Source organism: Panthera pardus, unplaced genomic scaffold (assembly GCF_024362965.1).
Source record: "Panthera pardus isolate Hobbes unplaced genomic scaffold, ASM2436296v1 HiC_scaffold_17, whole genome shotgun sequence".
NCBI lineage: Eukaryota > Metazoa > Chordata > Mammalia > Carnivora > Felidae > Panthera > Panthera pardus.
Window position 1 is genome coordinate 92,432,372 of NW_026526732.1, and position 21,203 is coordinate 92,453,574.

Genomic DNA, 21,203 nt, shown 5'->3' on the forward strand with positions numbered 1-21,203 from the left:
TGTAGCAGTCAGTCCAAAATTAAAGCTTGAAATACACACAAATTATATAGAAATTTGTGAGAAAATAATTGCTGAACCATAAAACAAACAAACAAACCAAAACCACAAAATTGAATGTTGTCTCTATATGCTAGGAGGGTTTCTCAACAATTTGGGGAGAAAGATAAAACAAAATAGTAGTTATGAAATCCTGACTGAAGGTAGATACCAAAAAGAATAATAATGAAATTACCAAAAATGTTGAAAATACAAAAGCAGGTGTCATTTATTCTCTACCTAGGGTTCTTCATTGATGTAAGAAGTCATAGTTCAGTTCATAAATTTCATATGTATAACAACTCGACAGAGACCAAACAAAACTTATTATTTCTCCATTCTGAAAATGCCTTCTATTTAAGTTAAATTACCAAAAAGTAAAATCAAATCCTGGAGTCTTATTTAAGTTTAATATTTCCTTCACACCCCTCATTTCACTTACAATGAGCTGCTAAGTCCCTTCAATTCCATCTGCCATATTTTCCCAATGTAAACTCAAGTTTTGATACCCACTACTATTGATGTGGCTCAGATTCCTATAATCACATTTTTAAAGCATTAGATGGTCTTCTTTGTTTCAGTTTTCCTACTCAAATTTATTTTCAATTTGGTGACAAGACTTCTCATTGTAATCTTTCTAATATATAACTTTTTCATGGCATTATTCAATTAATTCTTCAGTCTGTGATTCTTCATACTGCACAGTTGAGAATAGAGAAGGAACTTTATCTACTTATTATCACACATCCTGACACAAGCCTATAACCACTCCATGCACCTTGTATGTCAGACATCTGGAAAAGCATCTATTTTGTGAGCAAGATAAGTATTTTCCATAATGTGACTTTAACAGGGTGAATATTTGCATTAAATTGACCATTTCATGTCCATGATTTTTCAATGAACTTTAATATTGTTAGCAAATATTTCACATCACTTATACATCTTGGATAAGGACATTTTTCATGTTTAGTTTTTCTTTAAAGTTCCATTCCATAAATGGCTGAGTAGGTAGCCCAATTTCATGATGTTTCAGTTTATGGTGATATGATCACATTGCTGTATGGTCTATAAGAACTATCATGCTAATACCTTTGTTGCTATTACCAGTTTCACTCTCCTTTTTTGTATGGTCATCTATGAATCAACTCTTTAAATCTTTTTTGTTTTCTTGGCTTATAAAGGAGATTGTGTTTCCTGTAAGTATGAGTCAAGATTTAATATTCTTCAATTAATCTCTCCAAAGATGATAATTTTCCAGCTCTAACAGTAACATTCCTGTTGGTCTCCACTTGTAGGTTCATGGTGTCTTATAGAGGGATCACATGCTTATGACTTTTTCTTTGAATCTTCACAGCTCCAGGAAACCGAGGTGCACTAGACTTCATTCATATACAAGGTAAGTGAATCTCACCCCATCTCTCCTATCCTTTATATAGTGTGCTGAAGTGTTTCACAGACATGATTAGGGTGTATTTCAAAATAAGAAAACATTGGTATATAAAAAATGTAAGTGTCTCTTACAAATAAAAAATTATATATATATATATATATATATATATATATATATTCTATATATATATTACATAAATATACCTATGTTGTATATATTGCATAAATGTACATATATATGTTTATATATGCATATATAAAGATATGCATTTATATAAGAATGTAAATATATATGTTCTTAAATTTCCCATGAAACATACTGCCAAAGAATGCTTAAATAAATAGTAAATGGAAAACAATGAAGCATTCTTATAAAAGGAAGCCTGAGTAGATTTTCATAAAGACAAAAATAGTTTATGTGTGTACCCCATATAATTATAACTACTACAATACAATTATAGACTTTTTGTTTTATATAACTGGAAATTCTATTTAATATAATTATTACTCAAAAAATAATTTTGGGGGGTGTCTTGGTGGCTTAGTTAAGTGTCAGACTCTTGACTTCAGCTCAGGTCATGATCTCAACAGTTTGTGAGATTGAGCTGCATGTCCAGCTCTGTGCTGCAGCACAGAGCCTGGTTGGGATTCTCTCTCTCTCTCTCTCTCTCTCTCTCTCTGTCTCTCTCTACCTCTCTCTACCTGTGCCCTGCTTGCTGTCTCTCTCTCTCTCTGTCTTTCAAAATTAATAATAAATAAACTTTAAAAAATAATTTTTGAGGTTTTCCTAAATAACTGAAATACAACATGACAAACATGATCAATAGAGAGAGTGAACAAGTTGTATTTTAGTAGAAGCAAAACTGATTTCTGGCAGATAAGCTGTTTTTAAAAGCGTTTGATCCTTGAATGTTTAGCAAGTATTGTTTTCCATAAAATGCATGCAAACCTATGTATACACACACATTCTCTAGATAATTCTCCAGATATGTTTCCTCAAAAACAATAATTAAAACGAAATATGTTCTATCTATATAGACGCTCTAACAAAAGGGTAGTGCATGTATTCAATTTCGCGTGCCTGTAGACATCTTTTCATGATTTCTCTATGTCCTTATTCTTGTTCTTAGAACATTTGGATCTTCCCCCAAATTAATATCTATTTTATTAAATGTATCATTCTTAACTGAACAGTATTTATTTTTGCAGAAGAAATATTCTAACTCACATATTTGAAAAGAAAAAAATGTACCATTTTGAAATTCTTAAAAAGAAAATAAAAATGACCTTTAGAGGCTGCATGATTTGTGATTTCAGACTGATAAACACAAGTTTTTCATAAGATTTCTAGTCAATCCAGACCTCTGGGGAAAGGTCATAATATTAATCAAGGTAAATTTGTGACATACAGTGTAGGAGAGAAAGAAAGTAAAAAAAAAGTATGAAGTGAGTTAGTGAGAAATCAACTGATTGGGCATTGAAGAAACTTTCATGTAAACCTGAAGATATTAGTTTAGAATAGCTGGTCTTTTATTCAGTTTACTTCATGATGGGAAGAATTACTACTTCTTGAAAATTATTCCACATCTGAATTTAGGATGAATGAGGAAAACTGGAGGCAGAAAAAAGTATTAGCACTGAGTTAAATTGTGGGCATAATGCTGTGAGGCTTACAATAAGATATCTGAGAGCTATTTCATGAAAAAGTGTCAATAATTAGTGTTGTATTGAATAAAGGAAAGAAAGGAGGAAGAAACAATGTAGATTCTAAAATTTTCACACATATTGAAGACATTTTGTACAATAATCAGTTATTCCAATCAAGCATAAGCTTATTTTGTGCAAATTAAAAAAAAAGTCATTTGCTATTTTTGCTTTAGAAAAATGGGATGGTTACAATGTTATCAACTATTAACTCAGGGTTAAATATTGTAAACATAAAATTATTTGAAAATTATCTACTTCCCATGTAAACTGTTTTATTCATAATTTTGTAGGAATGAATCCCCTAATTTTAGATATTACAACTATTTTAGAAATACTGAGTTTAGAGTAATGAATAACAAAATAACTAAAAGAAACCTGCTACCTAAAATGTTTGGATACTCAAACTTTATTTTTTTTTTTTGGTAATCTTTATTTATTTTTGAGAGAGAGACAAAGTGCGAGTGGGGGAGGAACAGAGAGAAAGGGAGACGCAGAATCCAAAGCAGGCTCCAGGCTCTGAGCTGTCAGCACAAAGCCTGATGCAGGGCTCAAACTCATGGACGATGAGATCATGACCTGAGCTGAAGTCGGACACCCAACTGACTTAGCTACTCAGGCACCCATGGATACTCAAACTTTGTAAATGTCTGTCAAATCTCTGATGTAACTGAGTTTGTTAGATAGTATTAGTTATTTAGTTACATAGACTAGTTAGATAGTATTAAAATACTATTACTGAAGTATTACTACTTGCCTGTATTTCTATGTCAGTTTTAAATTTCTACACTCTCATTATAAATTATTAGTTTTATTTCTGGAGGTAAAGATTAATTCCATAGCATAGTAGGAACTAGCTAAATTGTTAAATGAGCAGCAAATTCAGTGTACTTATGATGTATCTCCACTCTGATTAACTCCACCTAGATATTTATTAGGAAACCAATACTATGTGGTAAGATGGGTAGTCTAGAAGAGCAATGAATCTTTCAGGTCACTTTTATATTTGTTTAAAATTACTAATAAGATGTTATCTGTATATAGGTAGTAGTGGATTTAAATTGGCATACCTATTACAATACAAAAAATAAGGCATTGTATGTTTCCCATCAGGAGAACAGGCAAAAAAGAGAAAGATTTTCATTAGATATTAAAATTTGTTGATCCGGCAGTAACTTTTGCAATGTCAATGAAATAACGGGCATGCCTTCAGTTCCACAGAAGTAAAAAAGGAATGAAGTAAGCTCTCTTGGTTGTTAGGTGAGAAGTGGTTCTCAACCCTGACTACACATTAAAATTGGGGTGCTTTAAACAAACTCTGGTCTTCTCATCAGATAATTCATTTTAATTGGTATAGGATGTTACTTATGAATCTATTTATATTGATTCATCTGATAATTCTAATATTTCACCAATGTTGAGAACATCCAGATTAGTTATTCTGTCTTTAGCATGCATCATAATTGCTCAGTTGACTTGTTAAAACACCCATTGCTTGACCTCCCCCTCAGAGTTACTGACTTAGTATGTCTGGGATGGTGTCAAAGATTTTTCTTTTCTAACAAGTTTCTAGGTGACAGTGATGCTGTTGTTCTCAAAGACGTCACTTTGAGAACTGCAATTTATATTAAAACAACAAAACATCATTATCAACAACAAAATGATACCTGATAATTTGGATGTCAAATGTTTAAATGGCATATTTTTAAATATTTATGTCACATCTACAATTGCATATGTTTAAAGGAAAATAGTTTATGAATTAAGTCCTATTAAAACAATATCCTAATAAAACAACTTAAACCCATATAATTAGTTGCATCTTTTTAGAAATAAGCTGTATCTTGGTAATCTGGCAATGGACTTTCATTATCAAAATTTTATTAAAGGAAAATAGTTTTTTTTAATCTGTCATAATTTGCCAGAAATCATAATTTTTAACTTCAGCATACTAACTCAATTTTCCATCCACCTATATGAAATTAGTCAAACTTGAGCTGAAATTTGTTCCTGTTAAACTTTCCTTAAAAGTTTACTTATAAGGTTTCAAAAACACTGCATATATTTATCTTTATATTTTACACATAAATTAGGACCTTGAAGTGAATTTAATTAAAGGATATAAAATATGCATACAAATTCTTGGGTATTGTTAATAGCTACATTAAAAAGTAGAAAAGACAATGATGTCCTTAAGCTTTTTTGCTTTAGAAAAAATGAAAATATCTTGTTTTGACTAATATTCTTTCACTACATTTAAATTGCTAATTGGTTTTAGAGTATGAGTTGTCCTTTTTTTAAAATCAGCATTGAATAAACATGATGGAATATTACAGTACATAATACTGTATTGAAAATGAATAATATGCTTCAGGAAATACAAATTAATATTAATAAATGTCACTTTGCTTTTACAATGTTCAAATGCAAGTTACATAGACTTTCTTAAAGTCATTAAGGATACAGAAAATAAATTATCTTAAGAAATCTTCCAGAGATCTTTACATAATTCAAATAGTACTGCAATGTTTAAAGATAGTTTTTTCTATGCATCACATTGTCATTTACTCTCATAAACATAATAAAATATAATTGACTTTTCTCTTTTGAAAGAAAACATGTCTTATTTTAATGAGAAAAAAGCATGTATTCAAATAATGATTTGAAGTACAATTTTAGGTGAAACAATTACTTCTCTAGTAAATTGCTACAGGTTCATAAGAATTTCAGAGCACAATGTTTCTAAGAGGATTTATGTTAGACCATGATTTTAGAGAGAGGACACTAATGCTAATGAGTAACATATAGTATTGTCTAGGGAATATGTCAGCATCAGGCTGTAAATGAAAAGCTGACCATAAATGCCAAGCAGATAACTAGGGACTGCAGTATAGTAGCAAATAAGGTCATTACCCAGTCTGATACTTACACAAATGGCAAGGTCAAGATGAACAGTGACTCCAAACTAAAAGGCAGACAGGATGCTCTGCAGTTTGGTTAGGACAGTGTATTTTAGAGATCTGTCAACAACTGACAAACCAAAAAGCCGGTAAGTACAGGAAAGTCAACCAGAACACATACTATTTGTTATCTGAGGTAGTTTACTCTTGAAGATTTAGTTTTTCTTATCTTTCATAATAGCATGGGTAACCCAAGCTCCCTGTAGAACTTGAGATTTTTAAGTGGAGTAATGAAAATCAATGAATCAAATGGCCTGGTTGGATCAATAAGGAGAATCAATTAAATGGTTGGAAAATTCTGAATGGAGAATAATTGAGTTACTTGGAAGGACCACTGTGTTCCTCAGTCTTTTTCTAGAAGCTGGATTTGTTGTGTCACCTATTTATTTAGTACTCACTTCCTGAGTACATACAGTAGTATCAGATACACAATGGTCTGTAATTTACAATAGCTCCGTAACTCAATTGAAGGAAATAAAAATGTTTTAAAATATTAAGTTACTTCATCCTTCAACCTTAATACAGAGTTTTATTTGAACAGTTCCCCAAATCTTAGAGAATTCAGCAATTAAGTGACCTGGCCAGTTGACGTTTGCCACTTTCTGCAAATATGTCACTTTTTGAGCATGCAATTTTAATGACAGACTTGTAAGAGATAAGGTTTCATTTAGTCTAACCATCCCAATGGTTCTTGAATCCCAACTCCAGTACTTCAGACTTATGTTTATCCCCTTTAAATGTGAACGTTTCTACTAATGAATAATTCAATACTTCCCAAAGGTATCTCATTTCATCTTTCAGTAATCATTTTGAAAATTCGCTTATATTTGAAATGAGTATCTGTGTCCTCCTAATTTCATCTTTTGATTCCACCTCTCTAATTACATTACTTAAGTGATTAAAAACGATCAATTAACACCTCTTCCTCAACTAAACCTTCAGATATTTTAAGATTCCTATGATATGCCCTGGGGCTCTTTTTAATTCCACCCCCACCCCCATGGGACTCTTTTAGTTGCATTTTTAATTTGGTGGAACAAACAAGGTCAGCAATGAATTTCCAGCTTTTTTCCTGAACAACTGTGTTAACTCTGGTAAGTCATTCAACTGATTTCCTCACATCTCAAAACAAAACAACAACAACAAAGTTCACTAGTCTTGAACTCTAGAATACTTTAAAAAAATATCTTTGACAGCAACATAATTTTGTTACCCTTTTTGTCACCCTTCAAGGGCTTTTGCAAACCTCTTTGTATTTGACGTGTTAATTATGCAATCATTTAAATCATACTATTTTGTGCAAAACTCAAATATAGCAATATGTAGCTCTGATTCCATAATTTCCTTTTTCATCTTTTCAATATGTCCTTTTAATTCTGCATTTATCCTAGAGTACATATGAAATAATTTATTTTTGCTCCTCATTAGAATAACTTGTAATGTAGTTGTCAGAATTTGGGGGTTGCATTTTAGACTTAAGAAAATGCTTGCATCATTGTTCTTTGATTCATTTATTAAACAAACAAAAAAAAAAAGAATTGAGGACACAAAACTGACCCCATAATTTCTGTAATTTTGTTTAATCTGATTTTGATCTTTATTTTTCAGAACTGTTCAAATATTATTGGAGTTGTATCTGGCTGTATTGAATTGTTCCCACATGAGGTTATAAGGTTGCCCCTTCCTTAGGTTCCCTCCATGTCTAATTCACTATAAATAATCCCTACTTAGTTACAATTAAATCTGAAGTATCTCTTTGTGGAAGGGGATGGGATTTCAAGAATTACTAAACTTTGTTTTTTAAATAAATGGTAATTCCAACAGATAATTGGATGACCACATGTTTTGGTAACTGTTATCTTGATTTGCCTGTCTTTCCCCTTTGTAATGAAATGATGTTTAATTTGTTTCAATTTTGGTCTTAAAACCTCCATCTCCTCTCTCTCTCTCTCTCTCTCTCTCTCTCTCTCTCTCTCTCTCTCTCTTTTAAATCTCTGATGAAATAATTTGTTGAGAATATCTAATTCTTGGATTGATAGCAGTTTAGAGATATCTTGGTATAAAACAATATTCTGTCTTCTGTAGTAAAGACCCATTTCCTTAGAATAGGTTATCTGTTAATTTAATCCATTTAATAGGAGGTCTGTTCTATCCCCTGTCTTTCTGATATATTTAACTATATTTAAAAGTCCTTATAATCTTACATTTTATTTATTTACCATGGCCTTATCAATTTCCTCTTAGTTATGTCAGCAGAATGTATCATTTTAAGCCAAAACTCCTTATTTATCAGTGTCATTTTTTAAAGCCTTGACTATACCATTGCCTCTCTAACTTTTAGATATTTTATACTCCCTTGCAGTCTTTGTTATAGTCTAAAATTTAGCCTGCTACCTTTTTAAAAAATCATTTCTTTTCCATAGTTGAAATGTTTATATATATATATATATTTTTCCAGATGTTATAGAATATAGTTTTTGTCATCCTCGCTATTTATCAAAGTGAAAAATGAACCTCAATATATGATTTTAGTGACACTTTCTAATTAAAAAAAAAGTTTATGTTCCATGTATTTTTGAGAGCAAGAGAGACAGAGCATGAGCAGGGGAGGGACAGAGAGAGAGGGGGAGACACAGAATCCAAAACAGGCTCCAGCCTCTAAGCTGTCAGCACAGAGCCTGATCAGGGGCTCGAACTCACAGACTGTGAGATCACAACCTGTGCTGAAGTCAGACACTCAACTGACTGAGCCACCCAGGAGCCCCAAAAACTTCTAATTTTTTAATGTTTGTTTATTTTGAGAGAGAGAGAGATTGCAAGTAGGATAGGGGCAGAGAGAGAATCCTAAGCAGGCTCTGTGCTGTCAGTGCAGTACCTGATGTGGGGCTCAATCCCATGAACTGTGAGATCATGACCTGATGCGAAATCAAGAATCAGTCGCTTCACTGACTGAGCCTCCCAGACACTCTGACAATTTCTATTTATCCAGATACGTAAATGGTAAAACACTCATTACCACTAGAACAGATCTTTTGAGGAAACCACACTGTTTATAATATTCATAGTCATTCAATCAGTGCAAAGTATTTGTTGTGTATTCATAATTCACTGTAACTTACATCATACACAGTTCATAATTACAGATTAGTTAAAAGGTCTTTGGATTTGTTGAATGCACATTTTTGTCCCACATCTAACTATAAGTAAATATGTATTTAATTGATGTTATGTTTTATTTGAACTAAATAACTGTCATTTTCTTTTGGGTCTGTACAACATTTAGAATAAAATTAACATTGTAATTGACTTAGCTGATGGTGTTAGATAAATATACCTTCTACTATTAATTGAATATATGAATAAATCGATATCATTCTTTAAATTTCATTATACTTTGGTTTCAGATTTTAATTTTAGTTTTTTTTTTTTTTTTTTTTTGTATATAGTATTTTTGCCTTTAGCTCTTCCTCCACTTAAAAACTCAGAAGATAGGGGCGCCTGGGTGGCTCAGTCGGTTAAGCCTCCGACTTCGGCTCAGGTCATGATCTCGCGTGCTGTGAGTTCGAGCCCCGCATCGGGCTCTGTGCTGACAGCTCAGAGCCTGTAGCCTGTTTCGGATTCTGTGACTCCCTCTCTCTCTGACCCTTCCCCGTTCATGCTCTGTCTCTCTTTATCTCATAAAAAAATAAATGTTAAAAATAAATAAATAAATAAAATTCAGAAATTAGAATTGGACAGAGGAGGTGCAAATAATGTCTTATTATTCTTCATTTTAAGCAAAATAGATTTTTCTATTTATTTATTTATTTATTTATTTATATTTTAGAGAGAGAGAGGGAGCAAGTGGGGGAGAGGAGCAGAGGGAGAGAGAGAGAGAGAGAGAAAGAGAGAAAGAGAGAGAGAGAGAGAGGGAGAGAGAGAGAGAATCCCAAGTGGGTCCCATGCTCTGAGGGTCTTAATCCCACACCCCTGGGATCATGACCTGAGCTGAATCAAGAGTTGAACACTCAACCAACTTAGCCACCCAGGTGCCCCAAAGTGGTGAAATATATTTTGATCAAATCAAGATGAAAACTTTTTTTTCCCAGTAATGTAAACACCACTTTAGTCTAATTACTGCATAATGTAGGGCTACTTTGAACTTAAAATGCACATGACTTCTTATAAGTTATATTTATTTTATGAGTTGATGACACTTACTTTTGACTTCTGTATATAGTATCCCTTCTGGTGGTACATATTGTCATTTATCCTCCACAACCAGGAAACATTCTGGCAGTGAGAGCTTTACTAGTTGAGATGGGAGTTTAGTTTCAAGCTTGACTAGTTCAAAGCTGACTCCAGTACTTTAAATCTTCATTTATAAGTCATTCTTTCTCATATTAAGGGGAATAGAACCTCAGTCATCTTCATCCTGAAGCACAGAAATTCCTTCTGAAACCCTGCAGCTATAGCAGTGACATCTCTAAAGTTACAAATGTCTGTGTGATAACCCTTTTACTCAAAGAAAATGCATTTACCGACTTCAATATATCCTTTCATTCCTCTAAACAGAAGCAATTCTATCCAGTTATGAATTACTTCCTAGTACATTGGAAAAGGAAAACATTCTCATATTGTGCCTCTTCTTAAGCTTTTTTCATCTCCTTTTATTTACATTTTACAAAGGAATGATGCCTCAAGAGCTAATATGTAGGACATTTTGAGATGTGATACAGTACTGGCTAGGATTAGTGAGAATCCTATTTCAAAGTAGGATTAAAAACAAAAGCAATATCATATGCTTATGTTTACATCACACTGAGACAATATGAAATCTTATAGGGAAAACTTTATTTGAAAAAAAATGATATCTTTGACCTAACAGTTGCCTTTTCTTTCATGATTAAAATGTACTGCTAAATTAAGAAGCATTTTCTGGGGCACCTGGGTGACTCAGTCAGTTAAGCTTCTGACTCTTGGTTTCTGCTCCCGTCATGATCTCACAGTTTCATGAGTTCAAATCCTGCATCAGGCTCTGCTCTGGCAGCAGGAAGCCTGCTTGGGATTTTCTCTCCCTCCGTCTCTCTCTGCCCCTCCTCCTTGCACTGTCTCTGTCTCTCTCAAAATAAATAAATAGATAGATAAACTTTCAAAAAAAAAAAAAAAGAAGCATTTTCCATAATTCTTGATAAAATACAACTAAAGTAACTTAGGTTACCAATAGATTTAAAATCTTGAGAAAGTAAGGGCCATGTCTATCTTGTTCATGTGCTTGTACTCAAGTATCTGGCACAGTGTTAGCCGAATAAATGTTTGCTTGACTGCATTTAAACAAATATTTGATGAATGAATGAATCAATGAATGAATACATTGCTGCTGAATATTGTGCATGGTGAATATGAAATGCATGAATTAGATTAACTAAAAGGATCACAATTTGTAAAGTTTAACTTTTTTGACTAATCTACCATAACGTGGGAACTTGGAATTAATTATTTAATTATTTATTTATTTAATTAATACATATGCCCTCATTTAATAAATACTGTCTTCACAGAAACAATTCTGAAATGTATTTTGCAGTTTAACTGCTAGCAAAGCAGACAAAGATATAAAATACTCAGATATGCCCTGCCATTTCTGTTTTTATAATGCAGTTAAATTCTAAGATTATCTTGAAAGGCTCAACTTCATGAAGTCTTTGATCATGTTTATGTTATGGTTCTTTTACTGAAGTGTATCTTTTATACACAGAAATACTTCATCAGTTGATGCCACAGGTATGTGTGCCCGGGCACTATAGCTTTTTTAGAAATAGGAAACATTTACGGGACTATGTCTTCATAAAGTGGAATTATGAAATTCATGATACAGGAAGTATTCAAAGAAAAGTCAGAAGATTTGTGTTCTAAATTTAGATCTAGCAATTATTACCCTTGTGAAACTGGATGAGTAATTTACCTTCTTAGGGACCTATTTTCTCATCTAATTAAGTGTGGGTGTGGTTTTATTGTCCATTTTATTAAATTATTGTGAAAAGCATTTATTAGTGGAATGCTACTTTTGAGCACATGACTTGCCTTAATCATGAATTTGCGGTAATAGCAACAATATTATTACTTCTAATGGTAATATTTGAATGCATTAAATGCTTTAGATAATATATACTTTAATCATCCCATCAGCTGGAAATATAGGTATCATTGTCCCCACTTTTCATATGAGACAACTAATATTCAGGGAGTTTATGCAAATTTTAGAAGTCAGCAGCTTATAGTTGTCAAAGCCAGGATCTTACCTTAACTTGTCTCTGAGTCTCTTAGTCATTATCATAGCATCCCCTTGAGAAGTGTAGAGTCTGATAGAGGTATAATCCTATGAAGGGAAGGTAGAGCATAATCTACAGTATACTGACAAAGGGTCACAGGGACACAAAGGACAGAGAACTTTTCTCTCTAGGGAAGTCTCACAAGGCTTCACTGAAAAGGTTCTGTATGAAATGATATTGGAAGGATGGATAGGCATTTTTACACGGGGAGATGTGGGTGAAAAATAGATGGTAGGGAGAGACAGGGAAGATGAAGTGGAAAGTATGTTCCTCAGCAAGGGAATATTCGCACATGCCCAAAGTAGTGAAGTAGAAAAATAATTTAACAAGCCTAGGAAACTGTAATCAATGTAGTGAGGCAGAGATGCAGAGAATTCAAAGGCAGATAGAACAAAATTGTGAAATTATTTGTACAGCAAAGTGAACAGTGTTAACTTTTCTGTGTAGCCAAACTACATTTTCAAAGAGGAAAATGGTTAGCTTTCATTCTTGAGAAGTGAGAGGAGAATAGATTAACAAGGGTTAGGGCAGGTATTCATTTCAGGAAATCAGTATAATAGCAGGATGAGAGATGTTAAGGGCTAAGATTAAAAAATCAATAATGTAGGTGGAGGACATGCGTTAAATGTGAGGAGCACCTTAAGTAATATCAACCAAATATTGTGAGCCAGTTGCGGTGGACGAGGGAGAGAAATTAATGTTATCAACCTTTCAGATATAGTGACTGAGTAATTAATTATGGTGTATTTAATTGAACTGTATTTAAGTCAAGCTATTAGGAAAGAATAAGGAGGAGGATTCTGTTTTAGGCATTTTAAGTTTGAGATGCCTGTGGAACAGGTATATTCCACAGGCAATTAAGATTTTAATACTTTTGGTTGAAGTCAAATGTGAATTAGTACATACAACACATGAGTTCTCTAGAAAGAAGCAACACTTTCCTTGACAATATGTATATTTAACTATGGGCAGCAAAAGAGAGTCAATGGAGGAGACCAAGAAAGAACAATCATAGAAGTAGAGGAGAGACCGAGCTGGGGAGCATGTGGCACAAGGAGTTGAGGAGCAGTGTGACAGAGTGGAGGTGAATTTAGAGAATATGGAATAGAATTCCATAAATTGAAGGTAGTATTTTTATTCTAAATAAACATTTAGTATTAGGTAGAAAAGCATCAAATAGTGAAATGAAAAACTAGATTTATATACTTAGTGTAATGTGCTGAATTGCACACCCACAAAATTTATACATTGAACTCCTAAGCCCCATCACCTATGAATGTGACTTTATTTTGAGATAGGGTTCTAACAGAGGCAATTTAGTTAAAATGAAGTCATTAGGGTAAGCTCTAATCCAGTATTACTGGTTTCCTCTTAAAAAGGGGAACTCTGGACACAGAGATATGAATAAAAGAGTAGACATGTGAGGAGACAAAGGGAGAAGGCACCCATCCAAAAGTTGAGAGGAAAACAGTTATTTCCCTCACAACCAGACAAGAAATCAACCTTCCCTACACCTAGGTTTTACCGTTAGTCTCCAGAACTGTGACTCAAAAATTTTCCATTTTTTAAAGCCATCCTGTTTATGGTACTTTATGATAGCAGCCTAAGAAATTAATATATTAGTCTTATCAGGGTAACAGTACATTAATACTGAGCCATTTGTACTTTGAAACAATTGAATTAACCTCTTCTGTTTATATAATTAGCAATAAATGTCATACATTTATTTAAATATAAGATATTTTACTTTTCTGTGAATATAAATACTTCATTGGCTGAAATATAACAACAAGCTACTGTAATAATTTCTGAGTACAAGTAACAAGCAATGAGCATAGTATTTAGATAGTCTATTGCTTACAGTAGATAATGGATTAGTTATTACTATTTATTCAATTTACAGATGAGAAAATTGAGGCACCGAGAATTTGAATAATTCACCCATTCTTAAATTGCTAGAATATGTCCAACCAAGGCAGTTCTAGAACTGATTTGAGAACCAAGTTCTTATCCACATCATTGTCAGTTATTCATAAAAAGTTAGTCATGCTCTTTTCCATGTATTTTCAAATACCTTGAGTTCTATTATAATAATAGAGCAGTTAATTTTATGTTTCATCTATGCATTTAGTTGTCAATTCAGTCAGAAAGATCATCACATATGTACTTGGCTATACAAAGTGAAATATGTAGGCTGAAGAGGACTATATGATACCAGGACAAGTAGGGAGCTATGCCTAGCTGTATTTCAAAAGTTTAACTATTCAATATCCAATTAAAAAGACTAACAAAAGTAGGATTCAAAGAAATAAGTGAAGTGAAAAAATTGGATGTGAAAAGATTGTTATGTTAGAATAGTGTATTGCATGATTTTTTTTTTGTTTTTGCACTTGTATAGTTATATAGTCTGATGATAATTCATATGATAAAAAATTTAATTTCCAGGTAATGATAAATATACAAGCAGTTAAAACTTCATTGTACAACAAATAATAATGGTAGAATAGTCTAAGAAATAAAGCAATTAAGTTCTGGCTTTCTGGAAATTTCATTATTAGATCACTTCTATAACTTGAATCTGTTAACAGTACAAATCTTTGTAACTTTGCTCAATACTATAAACTTTACATTAATTTAAGAGTGACTGGATTAAATGTAATTGTATTAATCTTTCTGACATTTGTATAGTACATTTATGAGCAAAATATGATATTCTTTTCCTCTAGTAATTTTTTTTGTGTGTTGTAATATATATACTCTTACTCTTAGATCAAACAATCCACAGCAAATACAAATTAAGTAGTAATCATAATATAGTTTCCTATATTGAAAATTTACATGAACCTAAACAAAAAGGCAACATCAGATAAATAAAGTAAAAACTCAAACTGTGAAAATGAAACAATCTTTTTATTTTATTTTATTTTTATTTATTTATTTTGAGAGAGAGCATGTGCAAATAGGGAAGGGGCAGAGAGAGAGAATCCCAAGCACACTTCCTGCTGTCAATGCAGAGCTCAACCAGGGCTCAATCTCAGGAACCCTGAGGTCAAGACCTGAGCTGAAACCAAGAGTCCGATGCTTAACCTACTGAGCCACCCAGGCACCCCTGAGCCTTGTTTTTTTAGGAAATTATAATATTGGGACCACAATTACTACATGAAGTTCAGCTGCTCTCAGATTATTTTTTAATCATAACAAAATATGTGTCGTTCTCCTAACGCTTTTCATTATTAAGTAGTTTTATTTGATTCATAGTGCAAACTTGAGCATTAGAGAAAAACACTGAATTTCTGCTAATCCAGAATGTGACAAATGAAATACTGTTTAAAAATTTTTCCCAGTTGTATTGAGAAATAATTATGGCATACAGCACTGTGTACATTTAAGGTGTATTTCATAGTAGCTCAATTTACATATGTTATGAAAATATTACCACAATAGTTTTGGCTAGTATGCATCTTCTACATATAGATACAATAAAAATTTTAAAAAAAGAATAAAAAAACCAAATTCTTCTTGTGATGAGAACTCTTAGGATTTATTATCTTAACAACCTTCTTATATATCTTACAGCAGTGTTAGCTATAGTCATCATGTTGTATATTACATCCCTAGTATTTATTTACTTGTCTTATAATTGGCAGTTTGTACTGAATTGACCACTTTCTTTCAATTCTCCCTCCCCCTCTGATAACCACGTCTGATCTCTTCTTCTGAGTTTTTGTTTTGTGTGTGTGTGTGTGTGTGTGTGTGTGTGTGTGTGTGTGTTTTTAGATTACATGTATCAGTGAGATCATGCAGTATTTGTCTTTTTCTGTCTGACTTATGTTACTCAGCATATTATGCCTTAAGGGTCCATCCATGTCCTTGCAAATAGTAGGATTTCCTCATTTTTTGTGGTTGAATAATGTATGTGTATATGTGAATGGTTTTTATTCAACCATAAATAATGAGGAAATACATTAGATCCCAAAGTAGAATTACTGGATCATATAGTAGTTCTATTTTTAAATTTTTTGAGGAACCTCCATACTGTTTCACATAGTGGTTGTACCAATTTACAATCCCAACAGCAATGCACAATAGTTCCTTTGAGTCACATCCATGCCAACATTTATCTTTTGTCTTTTTGATGATGGTCATTCTAACATGCATGAGATATCTATCTAATTATAGTATTGATTTGCATTTACCTAATAAATAGTGATGTTGAGCATCTTTTCACGTACCTATTAGCCTTTTGAATGTTTTCTTTGGAGAAATATTTATTCAGGCTCTTTGTCCATTTTTAATTAGGTTATTTGACTTTTGCTATTGAGTTGCGTGTGTTATTTTTATATTTTGGATATTAACCTCTTATCAGATATATGATTTGCAAATATATTTTTTTCATTCCACAGATTTTCTTTTCACTTTAATGATGGTTTGTTTTGCTATGAACATTTTTAGTTTGATGCACTCCCACTTGTTTATTTTATTATGTTTTCATTTTGTTGCTTGTGCTTTCTGTGTCACATTTAAAAAAATCACTATCAAGACCCATGTGAAGGACCTTTATTCCTATATTTCCTTCTAAGAGTTGTATGGTTTCAGGTCGTATATTTAAGGCTTTAATTCATTTTGAGTTAATTTTTGTGAGTGGTTTAAGATATGGGTCCAGTTTCACTCTTTTAAATGTTAATATCCAATTAGGTTAGTACCATTTATTGAAGAGATGCCTTGAAATATTATTAAAAACTATACAAATGTTTATTTCTTATGTCCTAAAAAATACATGTTTAATCATGTATAATTAATTTTTAAGGATAAGAAATAACCATAAAATACTGTATGTGGAATAGTAACTCCACAAAGGTTGGTCAATAATACATAAATGAATAAATGCCATTGGATACTTACTCTATACTAGGTCCTGTGCTATACTTTTTATCTGTAGAGCATTTTATTCTTATAATTTATAAGGAGTTAATATTATTATCCCAAAATCACAAACCAGAAAACAACAGCAAAGAGATGTTAGTCTAATCACCCAACATTTAAGAGTAAGTAGAAGAAAAAGATGGGAATGACAGCTTCATGTTCTCGATTCTATAATGGATATAATGCTATAATGTCTTTCAAATAATTTGGAGTTATGACACACTGTCATAAAGTTTATCAGCCATTCACATGACTTGCTTTTTTACTTCTCTCCCATTTCCATTTATTTAAAATATTTTTAAATGTTATATTTGAAAGCAAGACAGAGAGCACAAGTAGGGGAGGAGCAGAGAATGAGGGAGATGCAATCTGGAGCAGTCTCCAGGCTCCGAGTTGTCAGCACAGAACCTGACACAGGGCTTGAACACAGAAGCCTTGAGATCATGACTGAACCCAAGTTGGACGCTTAACTGACTAAGCCACCCAGGTACCCCTATTTAATGTTTTTAGTTAGTATTTTCTATTTGAAAGTCTCTCAACTTTGCAATATAGAGAATATGAAATCAAATCTAATACATTTCTGATCTACAAAGACTTTACTGTGAGCTACCTTGTGGATGAACTATTACAATGTAAAGAATATGTTCAGAAAATTAAAAATGAAAACCATGGAATTTCATTTCTTAATTCAGTATATACATATACATACACAAGTACATATCTACATATATACATATATACACACATATCCCTTTTAATGCTTGGAAACTCATTTACTGAGTACTAGCGATTTAGTATGTGCTCTGGCCCATAGTTCAAATCTCTCCACTCCAGGACTAAACCACTCATTCTGAGTGTTGACATATGATGGCACTCATACAAGTCTACAGATTGCCATTCGATAGGAAGAGGAAGGAGAGACAACAGAGAGACTGGGTGGATGCAGTCAGGTAAGATACACGAATGTGTAATGTCATCAATCAATACAAATAATTTAAAAACTAGGGGAAAATTAGGTGATAATTTGAGTGTTGAGTATTGGTAAGCAAAGATAAGAATTTTAAAATACCTACTACATTTGGCAATAAGAAAGGCATCAACGACTTGAAAATTAGGAGTTCCTATGGAATAATGGGTGAAGAAGCTAAATTGAAGTTAATGGAGAAGTCAATAGGAATGAGTAACTCAAGACAATGAATGTTGTTGCTTTCAGAATTTGCAGTAATGAAAAGGGAGAAATATGGTTGCAGCTGAAGTGGGATTTGAGATCTAGTGTATGAAGAGAGTACTTTAGGATGGGACATTTAAAAGCATCTGCACCCTTCACTATTTCCTGGATATTGTTACTGGACTAAAACAAAATAATATATCAGATAGATAGTTATAAAATACATGTATTATATAAATATATATATGTACTATATAAATATATATGTATTATATGTATATATATGTATTATATAAATATATATTTATATATGTTTCTGTCCACACACATGTGATGGAAATTTATAAAACAATAGATTTTAGGCAAGATTTCACAACTCAAAAGTCGCATTCACATTTCAGCACTTTGCACTAAATTACACTGTCATGAGTTGTTTTCCAATAGGCTGACACACTCTTTTTTGCTTTTTCAGTATTAATACTGTGTTTAGCAGTCTCAAAATAACTCTGCCATTGCAGTGCCTGTCCAAAGAACTGATTTTTTAAGGTTTTGAAAAATTCTCTGCTGTCTTTCTCTTTTCATTACCACATGTATTTCCTGTTTTTTATTTCCATATGTGATCTATGATATGCAAAAAAAAAAAAAAGGAAACAACTGAAATTTATGCTACATGTGTATTGCAGTAGTGCAACTTGAAAGAACAAAGGAAGTTGCTTGTGCCTAAGATCTAAATAGAAGGTTTAGTCTTTTTCCTGTTAATGCCTGATTAATTTCATATAAAAATCTTAAAAGTTGTGAAGGAAGTGAGATAATGGATAAGGAGAATATGAAAAAAAATAGGAAAAGAGAGGATGCATGGAGTCAAATGCTCCATAAGACACAGGAAAGGTTAGATTCAGAGGTAAGAGAAGGGAGAAATCTCTTTTATCTGGAGGAAGGGGGAAGGCAGAGACATCTGGAAATGTTACTTTATTGAAAATAAACATTGAATTGATCCTTGAAGGAGAGGGTAGAAATGCTTATAGAGTTGGGGAAAGAAGCAGGAGCAAAGGCACAGGAAGAATGAATGCAATAATTCAGTGTGACTACACCAAAATTACATAGAGAGGGGCAGTGGGAAGTGAATACGGAAGGGCTGTTGAAGAAGCCATTAGAGAAGGACCTGAGCTCCTCATTAAGATATTTGAATTGTGTTCTGCGAATTTAAAAACATCATTGAACAATTTTGATCAAAGAGAGAATTAGATAAAACTATACTACCACCTTAAATCTTACTGAGCATATTTCCGTTGTCCTATTTCATTCTCTTCCTGTAAGAACTGGGAATTTGTCTAATTCCATTTTAAGCAACCTGTTCAAAATCACACAGAAAGTAATGTATCCTTGTTCTGGCTAGATTAAAACACAGTAATCATTCATTTGTGTATTCCTTTTGGCTGGGAAAGTTTGAGGGAAGTATGCATGTTTCTTCTACAGAGAGGGGATCTAAAGATTAAATAATGGTAAAATTACTATATAAAGGAAATTAAGGGAATAAGAATAGTGAGAAATAGGTGTAGGTACTCATGGGATCACTCACGGATGCTCTGAGTTGCTAATATCCTCTTACTGATTGTTGGAATTACAGCAAGAAGATTCCAGTTGAGTCTGAAAACAGCCTCAGTATTAGAGTCGTGCCACAGTTTGGGGGTTTCTGAGGCCCCAGTGATTTTCTAGGTCTTGTTTGTTTTACTTTTAGTCTTTGTCATAGCTTCCAGGTTCACTCACAACTCTAATGTTTGTTTATTTACTACTGTCTTCTGTTCATTGGCTAAATGATCAAATGACATTTTCTAGACTAATTGAATTCTTTAATATTTAATTATAATTCTCTCAGCATCCTGACAAATCAATAAGAGTAGAATCCCTTTATGCCTTGCTCTGGGAAGATATTGCCTGTGATATGTGTACTATGACCAGAACTTTCCCTGATCCCAGTGATCCACATTCTTATTAATTCCAGAATTCCTACTTTCTTGATTCATATTCCTTATACTTTTTAGAGTACTGGGTGCTGTAGCTTTTTCTCCTAAAATATTAATTTTATTTTGAGAATCATTCTTAGACTTTCACAACACTCATTGAGATAATTAGAGACATTTATCAACCTTTAATACCATAAAAATGCTGACAAATTAAAAGTTAGACATTTGTATTTAAATTATAGATGATTGAAGGGAATTAAAACCCCTATATATTTTTACTGGTTTGAAGAATTTGGTCCAAATTATGATTTCCCCATCCATGACATTTAAATTAGGGAGAGCATTAGTTTAAATAGGAAAAGGACCTAGTATACTAATTTTAAGCTAGTTAAGACGCATTAGGCTTAAAACTGGATACCAGACAATAGAATACACTAGAGTGAAGGGCATATTTTGACAAAATAGTTTGTAGGGCAGATCTTGTTTATATTTTAAAAGGTGGTAGTAATTAAATCTCATTCCTGGTTCTACTTTTCTAGTCTGGTGGTTAGTGTTGTGGGAGCAAGCCCATACTTATGTGGGTGGGTGATCTGAGTGAAAGTTATTTCACATTCTAAAGAAGATGAGGTGGATTGATTCTAAAAGTGCCTTCACCTAATAATTGCAACCAGTTTGACTCTAACACTTAAGCACAACTCAGTATCAGAATTTGTATTCTTGTGTTTTAAATTCATAGTAAGCTACG

At 32.6% G+C, this 21,203-nt stretch overlaps 1 protein-coding gene across 1 annotated transcript in view; it reads left to right on the top strand.

The window, feature by feature from the left end:
• The first annotated feature begins 1,301 nt into the window (after positions 1–1,301).
• LOC109248239 (protein eyes shut homolog) overlaps positions 1,302–21,203 on the top strand; it is a 301,776-nt gene continuing 281,874 nt past the window's right edge. The window contains exon 1 of the mRNA XM_053905309.1: positions 1,302–1,435. The gene's annotated coding sequence lies outside the window, so the exon portion shown is untranslated. The remainder of the gene's footprint in view (positions 1,436–21,203) is intronic.